We start from the raw sequence: 12,132 nt of genomic DNA on the forward strand, positions 1-12,132 counted from the left end.
ATCAGAGACCGAGGCACCGAGGATCAGGAAAAAGATGAGTCTGTGACAGTAGGAGTGAAGTTTATGGAAAAAGTGGACTCTTGCCTTTTGGCTGATCCATTTGTGGTTTCACGGTGGGTGATAAAAAGAGTTGGGTCATGTGGAGTCGGTGAGGGTAACTAGAAGTGGTCTAGTGATAATTGTTTGTGTTTCTGTTGGGCAGAGGAAGAATGTGCTCAAAGTAAAATGAATGGGGGCAAGAAATGTGAATTGTTTCTTTCTCAAGAAAAGGGCACCAATGAAAGGAGTGATAACTGGGGTAGCAGTAAATAGAAAAGTTGACCAGCTGAGGGGAAAGAGGCCCGGTGTATGTGATGCTCGTCGTTTGATGCAACGCAGACAGGGTGGGGAGAGTGGGGAAACAGAAGAGTCATTGTCTGTTATTTTGAGTTTTGAAGTTGAGTCTCTGCCTGACAAGGTGAAGTTAGGATATATAAGTTATCCTGTAGGAGCGTATGTTCTGAATACATTACGATGTTACAGGTGTCCAGCTGATGGGCAGGTGGCAGCAGTGTGTAGGAGGGAGGGTCCAAGGTGTGAGAAATGTGCAGAAGGGCACGAGACAAAGGAATGTGTAGCATTGGGGAAAGTAGTGGTATGTGTTAATTGTGGGGGTGCCCATGGAGCTGGGGATCAGAAATGTCCCGTGCGAGAAAGGCAGGTTGAGGATTCCAGGGTTATAGTAGTGCAGAAGTTGTCATATGCTGAGGCAGTGAAGAAAGTAGAGGAAGATGGGTTAAGGGGAGGAGTGGTGAGAGTAGTGGAGATATACCAGTACAGAGGGATAGGACAAAATGTGAAATACGTTTCAGTAAGATTGGATTTTTAGCATTTATAGCAATGGTTATCAACTGTACAGCAGGGATGGATCTGAAGTCTCAGGAAATAGAGGTTGTGGTGGCAGCTGCAGAGAGGTATTTGGGTGTGTGGGAGACTTGACAATAGAAAGAGTAACAGGGTGTGTTAAGTGGTGATGTCCCATCCTTTCAGGGTGATGGCATGAGGTAGGAATAAATACATTTAATTAGTGGAGTAGGGGGGTGTTAATTTTATTCTATTTAATTTTGAAATTAGTGAGTATAGTGTTAGATGGTAGGGTATTTATTCAGTACATTTTTTCTTTTTCAAGTAAAGTATAAGGGAGTTGTACTCCAGGCTAGTAGGTGGCGGTAATGCAACAAATTGGATGCCAACCGCCGTTAAACCTCAGAAGAAGAAGATTGTTGGGAACGTCATTAGACGGAAGAGGAAGAACGTCATTAGACGGAAGAGGAAGGAAAGTGTGTTTGAAACTAAAATCGCTAGTAACAACCAGCATCAAACGTAACATTGCTTGTCAAAATGGATATCATTTCTCGTTATGGTTTGTAGTTATGCTGGCTGTGCTTCTGCTGTCTTTCTACAACATCCGAAGGTGGGTTGTTCACACCATCGCTTAGCTAGCTTCAGAAAGCTCAGCTACCGAGCTAGCTAAGTTAGCTAGTAAACACAATGTAAGCCGGCTAGCAAAGATACATCCTGAAGTGATATAACGTTGTTAGCAATACGATGTGAAGTTATATGGTGTTATTCTCAACTTGCTATCATCTTAGATCATCCAGATGCAGGTTTATGTAGCTAACGTTAACTAGTTAACTGGGTCAGCATGTCATTACGTTAACTAGTTAACTGGGTCAGCATGTCATTACGTTAACTAGTAATGTTGACATTATGGTCAACTGTGGCTCCCGAGTGGTGTAGCGGTCCGGGTTTGGCCCGTGTAGGCCGTTCATTGTAAATAAGAATTAGTTCTTAACTGACTTGTCTAGTTAAACAAAGGTCACAAAAAATGACAATTTCCAGTGACACAGTAGCCAGCTAGCTCTGCAGACCCTGTTCTACTTCAGTAGCCAGCTAGCTCTACAGACCCTGTTCTACTTCAGTAGCCAGCTAGCTCTGCAGACCCTGTTCTACTTCAGTAGCCAGCTAGCTCTGCAGACCCTGTTCTACTTCAGTAGCCAGCTAGCTCTACAGACCCTGTTCTACTTCAGTAGCCAGCTAGCTCTGCAGACCCTGTTCTACTTCAGTAGCCAGCTAGCTCTGCAGACCCTGTCCTACTTCGGTAGCCAGCTAGCTCTGCAGACCCTGTTCTACTTCAGTAGCCAGCTAGCTCTGCAGACCCTGTTCTACTTCAGTAGCCAGCTAGCTCTGCAGACCCTGTTCTACTTCAGTAGCCAGCTAGCTCTGCAGACCCTGTTCTACTTCAGTAGCCAGCTAGCTCTGCAGACCCTGTTCTACTTCAGTAGCCAGCTAGCTCTGCAGACCCTGTCCTACTTCAGTAGCCAGCTAGCTCTGCAGACCCTGTTCTACTTCAGTAGCCAGCTAGCTCTGCAGACCCTGTTCTACTTCAGTAGCCAGCTAGCTCTGCAGACCCTGTTCTACTTCAGTAGCCAGCTAGCTCTGCAGACCCTGTTCTACTTCAGTAGCGAGTATCAAGTGTATGAGTGTGTCCTCATTGCACGTCTGTTATTTTATGTCGCACCTCAAATGATGAGCTGGTGGACTGAGACCAGATGGGGGGTGTAATAGGTGGTGACATGACAGTGTGTTATCAGAGGACTGAGACCAGATGGGGGGTGAAATAGGTGGTGACATGACAGTGTGTTATCAGAGGACTGAGACCAGATGGGGGGGGTGTAATAGGTGGTGACATGACAGTGTGTTATCAGAGGACTGAGACCAGATGGGGGGTGTAATAGGTGGTGACATGACAGTGTGTTATCAGAGGACTGAGACCAGATGGGGGGGGTGTAATAGGTGGTGACATGACAGTGTGTTATCAGAGGACTGAGACCAGATGGGGGGGTGTAATAGGTGGTGACATGAGGGTGGGTATAATTTGTGTGTTATAAGTTTTTCATTCAGAATGAGATAACGGGTAGGGAGTGAACAATGTAATAACGTTTTTCAACCACCACGTTTATTCTGAAAAATGTCTCTCTTCGTTCTGGTAGCCTCCACCATTCCTCGTTCGTTGGTTTAGTTATTATTTCCGGGGTTCCTGCATTCGCCAGGTGAACTCTGTAGCGCCTCAATTAGGGAATCGCTATGGTTGAAATGTAACTAATCACTGCCAGCCCCAGTATTTTATTAGCTAGGTGGCTTGGACACAATTGTTACCGATGATACTGTATACACCAGCCTACTATTATTACAGAAACATACATTGTATTTTGCCAAGTTCTCTCTGTGTTAATCCTGTTTCCCAAATATATCAGCTAACTTGTGTCTGTGTCGATGTTGTTTAGTTCAACTTGCCTAGTTAAATAAAGATTAAATAAATTAGAACATATAAAATATATGCTTTGACCTATTCCAGGTAACCTAAAGATGCTTGATTCACTACAGCTGCTTTTGAGGAACTTTCCAGTCGTTTTTGCTTTACATTCCGACTTTACATTCTGACTTTTGAACGTGTGTTTATTGGACATATATATTAGTGTCTAATAAAACAGAGCAACGTATGTAAAGCATCCCATCTGTTTTAAGGTTATAGTTTGTGTGATGTAGTTCCTCTTGATGTCCACTAGGTGTCAGCACAGTTTCAATAATGTCACACCAGGTTACTACATGTTTTCATGTTGTGAATACTACATGTGTAGACCTTACAGTGAAATGCTGACTAACAAGCCCTTAACCAACAATTTAGTTTTAAGAAAAATATGTGTTAAGTAAAAAATAAGAAATAAAAGTAACAAATAATTAAAGAGCAGCAGTAAAATCAAAATAGCGAGGCTCTATACATGGGGTACCGGTTAGTCGAGGTAATTGAGGTGTTCCTTTCAAGTCCAGTGGTGTAAATTACTATTAATAGTATAATTAGTACTTAGTATTTATTATAACAAAAATGTTTTTAAACTACTCCACTACATTCCGTTTATATATCTGGTTATTTTGTATCTGTACTTTTACTCTTTCTGTTTCTTTACAACTTTAAATTTTACTTCACTACATTTCTAAATAAAATAATGTATTTTTTACTCCATACAGTTTCCCTGGCACACAAAAGTACTTGTTTCATTTCGAATGCTGAGCCGGACAGGAAAATGGTCCAATTCACACACTGATCAAGAGAACATCCCTGGTCATCCCTACTGCCTCTGATCTGGAGGACTCACTAAACAGAGAACATCCCTGGTCATCCCTACTGCCTCTGATCTGGAGGACTCACTAAACAGAGAACATCCCTGGTCATCCCTACTGCCTCTGATCTGGAGGACTCACTAAACAGAGAACATCCCTGGTCATCCCTACTGCCTCTGATCTGGAGGACTCACTAAACAGAGAACATCCCTGGTCATCCCTACTGCCTCTGATCTGGAGGACTCACTAAACAGAGAACATCCCTGGTCATCCCTACTGCCTCTGATCTGGAGGACTCACTAAACAGAGAACATCCCTGGTCATCCCTACTGCCTCTGATCTGGAGGACTCACTAAACAGAGAACATCCCTGGTCATCCCTACTGCCTCTGATCTGGAGGACTCACTAAACAGAGAACATCCCTGGTCCTCCCTACTGCCTCTGATCTGGAGGACTCACTAAACAGAGAACATCCCTGGTCATCCCTACTGCCTCTGATCTGGAGGACTCACTAAACAGAGAACATCCCTGGTCATCCCTACTGCCTCTGATCTGGAGGACTCACTAAACACATGCTTCATTTGTAAATGATGTCTGATTGTTGGAGTGTTCCCCTGGTTATTTCTTAAATAAAATAACAAGAGAATCGTGCTGTCTGGTTTGCTTAATATATGGAAGGTCAAATCATTTATACTTTTACCACTGATACTTAAGTATATTTTAGCAATGACGTTTACTTAGTATTTTACTGGGTGACTTTCACTTTTACTTGAGTCATTTTCTATTAACATCATCTTATTATTGTACCTTTTTCCCTTCATTTGCCTACTACTGTCTATAAGCTGTCATAACATGTGGGTTTTTTCATGGGGACCAGGTATCGGAACGCCTTTGAAGGATCTACAAAGCCCCCAGGTAAAAGTTGGCTTTTGCAGACAAGGATTGTATTGTTTCTCCACGACATAATATGTTATCACAACTCTATTAAAATTACATTCTACACAAGGTGTCACTTCATTCCTTCTATTTGATGGGAACTCCTGGTTAGGAATGGGGAACGAGTGCTCTCTCTCTGGGGAAAAAACATGTTTATACCTATGCAGTACCTTTAGCAATAATAATAATAAACCTCTACTTTAGTAAAGTTAACAATTATGACAGGTGTGTTGTAATAAAAATGAGTGGTGTCCACTGACTAAATGCAGTCTTTCTGGAAAACCCAGATATTCACAAAGTGTTTGATGAATGACACGTTGCTTCTTCATGCAAAATAGATTTGACCTTTAAAATTCAATTAAGCTGCTTTATTTTCAGGGTTTAGTGAAGGTGGGTCATTTTTTACCCTTGGGACAATGGGAGTAAACAGACTGCTAAGACTACACAAGGGTTAAGTCAAGTATTTACAAGGTGTCTAGTCATTTCTGGTGGTTAATGTCTAATTGACCACACATTAGTGCAAGTTGAAGTGTTGTCAGTGCTACACAGGTGTCTGTAGTCTAGGTGCTCGTTATAAGTGCTTGAAATCATAGATTGCCGTGTTCCAGAGCATCAAGACTGTGATCGAAGGGTGAATTGTGACTGAATTACTGAGCTACAAATAATATTAAGTAGTTATTTATAAGTCAAGGTTACTCTACATCACTCTCGACTCGCCTTGAAAGTCATCTGCAATGTGGAACCTCCAACAATTCATTGACACAGTTGTGACTGGTAAGGTTTATTTGTTATAGCATCACATTTTACACTAAACATGCCAAAATTCATATAAAGATAATTGTAACATACACATGCCATTGTCATGTCTCATTGTTCCTCCTCCAGACTCCTTCATAGCCGTCGGCCAGCTCTTTCACATCCACCATCTAATTGAGGTGAAAGGACGTGACCCTCCAATCTAAAATGTAAGACTTATCTTCACATTTCAAAACTAGTGTCATGAAAACATTTCACCAAATTATATTTCAGAGTGTCATGTCCCTTAATAAATTACATTTATTGAATTTGAAAATTCTGTGGTAAAGGAGGTTATTGGGGGGCCTTGAGGCGCAAGAGGAATTGAAATAGGATTGTTATAATGCTGTAATGTTATAATGCTGTAATGCTATAATGCTGTAATGTTATAATGCTGTAATGCTATATTATAATGCTGTAATGTTATAATGCTATAATGCTAAGTCCATTCCTGTGTTTGAATTGATATTAGATGACCCACTGTTGACAAAGTGTTTGAAGAAGGGTTGTTGCAGTCAGTCAGTCATCCATGCTCTATGAAACGATAGGGCGGTGACCACCGTAGGGGTCATCCATGCTATATGAAACGATAGGGTGGTGACCACCGTAGGGGTCATCCATGCTATATGAAACGATAGGGTGGTGACCACCGTAGGGGTCATCCATGCTATATGAAACGATAGGGCGGTGACCACCGTAGGGGTCATCCATGCTATATGAAACGATAGGGCGGTGACCACCGTAGGGGTCATCCATGCTATATGAAACGATAGGGCGGTGACCACCGTAGGGGTCATCCATGCTATATGAAACGATAGGGCGGTGACCACCGTAGGGGTCATCCATGCTATATGAAACGATAGGGCGGTGACCACCGTAGGGGTCATCCATGCTATATGAAACGATAGGGCGGTGACCACCGTAGGGGTCATCCATGCTATATGAAACGATAGGGCGGTGACCACCGTAGGGGTCATCCATGCTATATGAAACGATAGGGCGGTGACCACCGTAGGGGTCATCCATGCTATATGAAACGATAGGGCGGTGACCACCGTAGGGGTCATCCATGCTATATGAAACGATAGGGCGGTGACCACCGTAGGGGTCATCCATGCTATATGAAACGATAGGGCGGTGACCACCGTAGGGGTCATCCATGCTATATGAAACGATAGGGCGGTGACCTCCGTAGGGGTCATCCATGCTATATGAAACGATAGGGCGGTGACCACCGTAGGGGTCATCCATGCTATATGAAACGATAGGGCGGTGACCACCGTAGGGGTCATCCATGCTATATGAAACGATAGGGCGGTGACCACCGTAGGGGTCATCCATGCTATATGAAACGATAGGGCGGTGACCACCGTAGGGGTCATCCATGCTATATGAAACGATAGGGCGGTGACCACCGTAGGGGTCATCCATGCTATATGAAACGATAGGGCGGTGACCACCGTAGGGGTCATCCATGCTATATGAAACGATAGGGCGGTGACCACCGTAGGGGTCATCCATGCTATATGAAACGATAGGGCGGTGACCACCGTAGGGGTCATCCATGCTATATGAAACGATAGGGCGGTGACCACCGTAGGGGTCATCCATGCTATATGAAACGACAGGGCGGTGACCACCGTAGGGGTCATCCATGCTATATGAAACGACAGGGCGGTGACCACCGTAGGGGTCATCCATGCTATATGAAACGATAGGGCGGTGACCACCGTAGGGGTCATCCATGCTATATGAAACGATAGGGCGGTGACCACCGTAGGGGTCATCCATGCTATATGAAACGATAGGGCGGTGACCACCGTAGGGGTCATCCATGCTATATGAAACGATAGGGCGGTGACCACCGTAGGGGTCATCAGGGATATAGAATGATCAAAGAATCAACGGTCTAATTCCTGATCTTTAGGCCCAGAATGGCACTAGTAACACATGCAGGTGAAATACCCTGTAATTGACCAGAATGACTGATTGCGTTATCAGACAGACATGCATGCATTACCCTAATAATTTTTTGAAATATACAGAAATGTTGAAAGTGTGTTTTCTGCAGCAGCAGTAAGGACCGTTCTCCTATGATGTAGTCGACCCTATCAGAAAACATTTACTAACTTTTTGCTTTTATACAAAAAACATGCCATTTCTCCATTTTGGTGAAAAGTGGGCCATTAGCTAAACCACAACCTTCCTGTCCAAAGACCTTCATGAACTAATGAAACTATATCTGACAGTTTGAGGAGGAATTCATTCTAACGGGTGAAAATGAACCAGGTCTTTTCTGTGTATGTGCCGGTCTTTAAGCATAAATGTAAATATATAAAATATACTAATAATGCATATAGTCTCTGGTTATCGGTGATACTTCCCATTCTGCACAATTGTGACCTTTGACCCCTTGCACGTGGTCTTAAATGTCCACATTCTGGATGACATCCTGCCAGACTTTGTTGGTATTTCACTGTTTGATCTAGCATGTGACTGTTTTCCCCCCCAGCACTTGTCCCATGTTGGCTGGCCCACTATGCATTTAAATGGAAAGGTTTCTCCCCAGCACTTGTCCCATGTTGGCTGGCCCACTATGCAGTTAAATGGAAAGGTTTCTCCCCAGCACTTGTCCATGTTGGCTGGCCCACTATGCAGTTAAATGGAAAGGTTTTTCCCCAGCACTTGTCCCATGTTAGCTGGCCCACTATGCAGTTAAATGGAAAGGTTTTTCCCCAGCACTTGTCCCATGTTGGCTGGCCTACTATGCAGTTAAATGGAAAGGTTTTTCCCCCATCACTTGTCCCATGTTGGCTGGCCCACTATGCAGTTAAATGGAAAGGTTCTACAGATGTAGACGTGTGAATTGGGATGAGGGGAAATGACAATCAATGACACCTGAAATGGCAAACATTATCTGTATATCGCTATATTTGTTCTTGTAGAAATACTTTGAATATGTTTAATATGTGGGGGAAGCATTTCATTTGTAGTCTTTCTTAATTTGTCGTTTTGAGTGGCCTGTAAATATTTTTACATAATTTGGTCGGATGTCTGTGTAACTAATAACTAATGATGATCATGATTTCAATTCAGTTTAATGACATCACTCACTTCTCCTGAAGGGCGCACATAATACCATTCACTATTCACCATAAATGTAAAAGCATTAGATTGGCTATGCATTAGTATATATGTTATATATTAGTATATATATATATGCATTAGTATATATGTTATATAGTATATATGTTATATATTAGTATACCAATTCTCTCAACCAGCTTCATGAGGTAATCACTTGGAAAATATATTTTGATTTGTTTAACACTTTTTTTGGTTACAACTATACAGTATGAGTTATTTCATAGTTTTCATGTCTTTACTATTATTCTGTAGAAAATAGCATAAATGAAGGAAACCCCTTCCCCTCACACATGGTTTAGATGGTAAATATTTATGTTCCCTTAGAGGTTCATCACGTCAGCTAAAGGGAATATGTTCCATCATCTATGTTTATTTACATTAGTGCAAATGGTCCACTGATATTGGTGTAATTTCTCACCCCTTTTGGCTGGAAGTTAATTTCCCCTCAGGGGGACACATTTGTTATTATGAAGGTAATTTGTGTAGAATGTTCTTTCCCCACTCATTCACCCCATCTCTTTACATTGCTGATTTATATGCAGTGGCCCAGACCTCAAACCCAATGAAAGTCATGGGGGGAAATGAGGCTGAACGCTACGCCCCCCCCCCCCCCACACACACACACACACACACACACACACACACACACACACACCCGCGTAAACACACCAGCACACACACACACCAGCGCACACATCTACAGGAAGAGAGAGGGAAAGAGTGTCTGTGTGTTTACACGTGCACTTGTTTTATGTCTGTGCCTTTTCATGTGTGTACACGTGTTAGACTTCCTGTTTGTCCTCGTTCAATGCTGTTGTTTCCCCTTCTAGCAGATACTGTGTGAACTAATTTAAATACTATTGGTATATAAATTAGAGTAGTGTTTAACCAAAATGTGATACAGCACTGTGTGTAATTACAAACTGTATGGAGAAACAGTCATGTAGAAAACGCTACAGAAACAAACAACTATTTAATAATTGGGATGCACTGCCACCTGGTGGTTTCAAAGAGAACACTAGTGTTTCCCCCAGACATCCCTGTCTGATGTTAGAGGTGATACTATCCTACGTTATATTATCTCTACCAGCTCATTAAATAACTCTGTAAATTGCAGTTGACCAACAAGGTTGTAATTAAGTATATACTCGTTTAATGGCTCTCAATAATATAGTCATCCTCAACCACAGGTACACTCTCATACATGCATAGAACAGCTCAAGCAAACCTATAAACACATACCGTATGTACAATCATGCTGCATACACACATACAAAATGGGAGTCCTGCAGTAGACAGTTAGCCGATACAGATGGGGCTGGAATGAGTTGCAACAAACACTCAAAACAGGACAGTTTTATCTCCGTCTCTTCATTCAAAGACTCAATCATAGACACTCTTACTGACAGTTGTGGCTGCTTTGCGTGATGTATTGTTGTCTCTACCTTCTTGCCCTTTTTGCTGTTGTCTTACATATAGTAAATAACATTTAAAAGACAACACTGACAGGACTCTACACACTGGCAGGACTCTACACACTGACAGGACTCTACACACTGACAGGACTCTACACACTGGCAGGACTCTACACACTGGCGGGACTCTACACACTGACGGGACTCTACACACTGACGGGACTCTACACACTGACGGGACTCTACACACTGACGGGACTCTACACACTGGCGGGACTCTACACACTGGCGGGACTCTACACACTGGCAGGACTCTGACAGGACCCTACACACTGACAGGACTCTACACTCTGACGGGACTCTACACACTGACAGGACTCTACACACTGACAGGACTCTACACACTGACGGGACTCTACACACTGACGGGACTCTACACACTGACAGGACTCTACACACTGACAGGACTCTACACACTGACAGGACTCTACACACTGACACTGGGGATAATGGGGAAGATGGGCGGCACCTGGAGGGGGGTGGAGACAATCACAAAGACAGGTGAAACAGATCAGTGTGTGACAACGAGAGGAAGAGGAGGAAGTCTTGGCGCCCGTCTGGGCATCTTGGCGCCCGCGGGGCCTCGGGCTGTGCCACGGGCTATAGTGGACCTTACTGGTGTTCGTGGACCTACGGGCTAGGACCTTACTGGTGTTCGTGGACCTACGGGCTAGGGACCTTACTGGTGTTCGTGGACCTACGGGCTGGGACCTTACTGGTGTTCTATAGTGGACCTTACTGGTGTTCTATAGTGGACCTTACTGGTGTTCGTGGACCTACGGGCTGAGACCTTACTGGTGTTCTATAGTGGACCTTACTGGTGTTCTATAGTGGACCTTACTGGTGTTCTATAGTGGACCTTACTGGTGTTCTATAGTGGACCTTACTGGTGTTCTATAGTAGACCTTACTGGTGTTCTATAGTAGACCTTACTGGTGTTCTATAGTAGACCTTACTGGTGTTCTATAGTGGACCTTACTGGTGTTCTATAGTGGACCTTACTGGTGTTCTATAGTAGACCTTACTGGTGTTCTATAGTGGACCTTACTGGTGTTCTATAGTGGACCTTACTGGTGTTCTATAGTGGACCTTACTGGTGTTCTATAGTGGACCTTACTGGTGTTCTATAGTGGACCTTTCTGGTGTTCTATAGTGGACCTTACTGGTGTTCTATAGTAGACCTTACTGGTGTTCTATAGTAGACCTTACTGGTGTTCTATAGTGGACCTTACTGGTGTTCTATAGTGGACCTTACTGGTGTTCTATAGTGGACCTTACTGGTGTTCTATAGTAGACCTTACTGGTGTTCTATAGTAGACCTTACTGGTGTTCTATAGTGGACCTTACTGGTGTTCTATAGTGGACCTTACTGGTGTTCTATAGTGGACCTTACTGGTGTTCTATAGTAGACCTTACTGGTGTTCTATAGTGGACCTTACTGGTGTTCTATAGTAGACCTTACTGGTGTTCTATAGTGGACCTTACTGGTGTTCTATAGTGGACCTTACTGGCGTTCTATAGTAGACCTTACTGGCGTTCTATAGTAGACCTTACTGGTGTTCTATAGTGGACCTTACTGGTGTTCTATAGTAGACCTTACTGGTGTTCTATAGTGGAC

The 12,132-nt window shown here is 43.3% G+C and overlaps 1 protein-coding gene and 1 long non-coding RNA gene across 4 annotated transcripts in view; one reads left to right on the plus strand and one right to left on the minus strand.

The window, feature by feature from the left end:
* LOC106583397 (butyrophilin-like protein 2) overlaps nt 1-12,132 on the minus strand; it is a 428,110-nt gene that overhangs the window by 212,060 nt on the left and 203,918 nt on the right. The gene's annotated exons all lie outside the window — the stretch shown is intronic.
* LOC145861821 (uncharacterized) lies at nt 36-6,624 on the plus strand. 2 transcript variants are annotated; one of them, XR_014381523.1, is made up of 3 exons: nt 1,268-1,453; nt 4,069-5,871; nt 5,983-6,624. It is a non-coding gene; the product is annotated as an uncharacterized LOC145861821 (long non-coding RNA). The 2 variants fall into 2 exon arrangements; XR_014381522.1 differs by lacking the exon at nt 5,983-6,624 and having other exon boundaries at nt 36-1,453; nt 4,069-4,809.

Source organism: Salmo salar, chromosome 18 (genome assembly GCF_965601325.2).
Source record: "Salmo salar chromosome 18, fSalSal1, whole genome shotgun sequence".
NCBI lineage: Eukaryota > Metazoa > Chordata > Actinopteri > Salmoniformes > Salmonidae > Salmo > Salmo salar.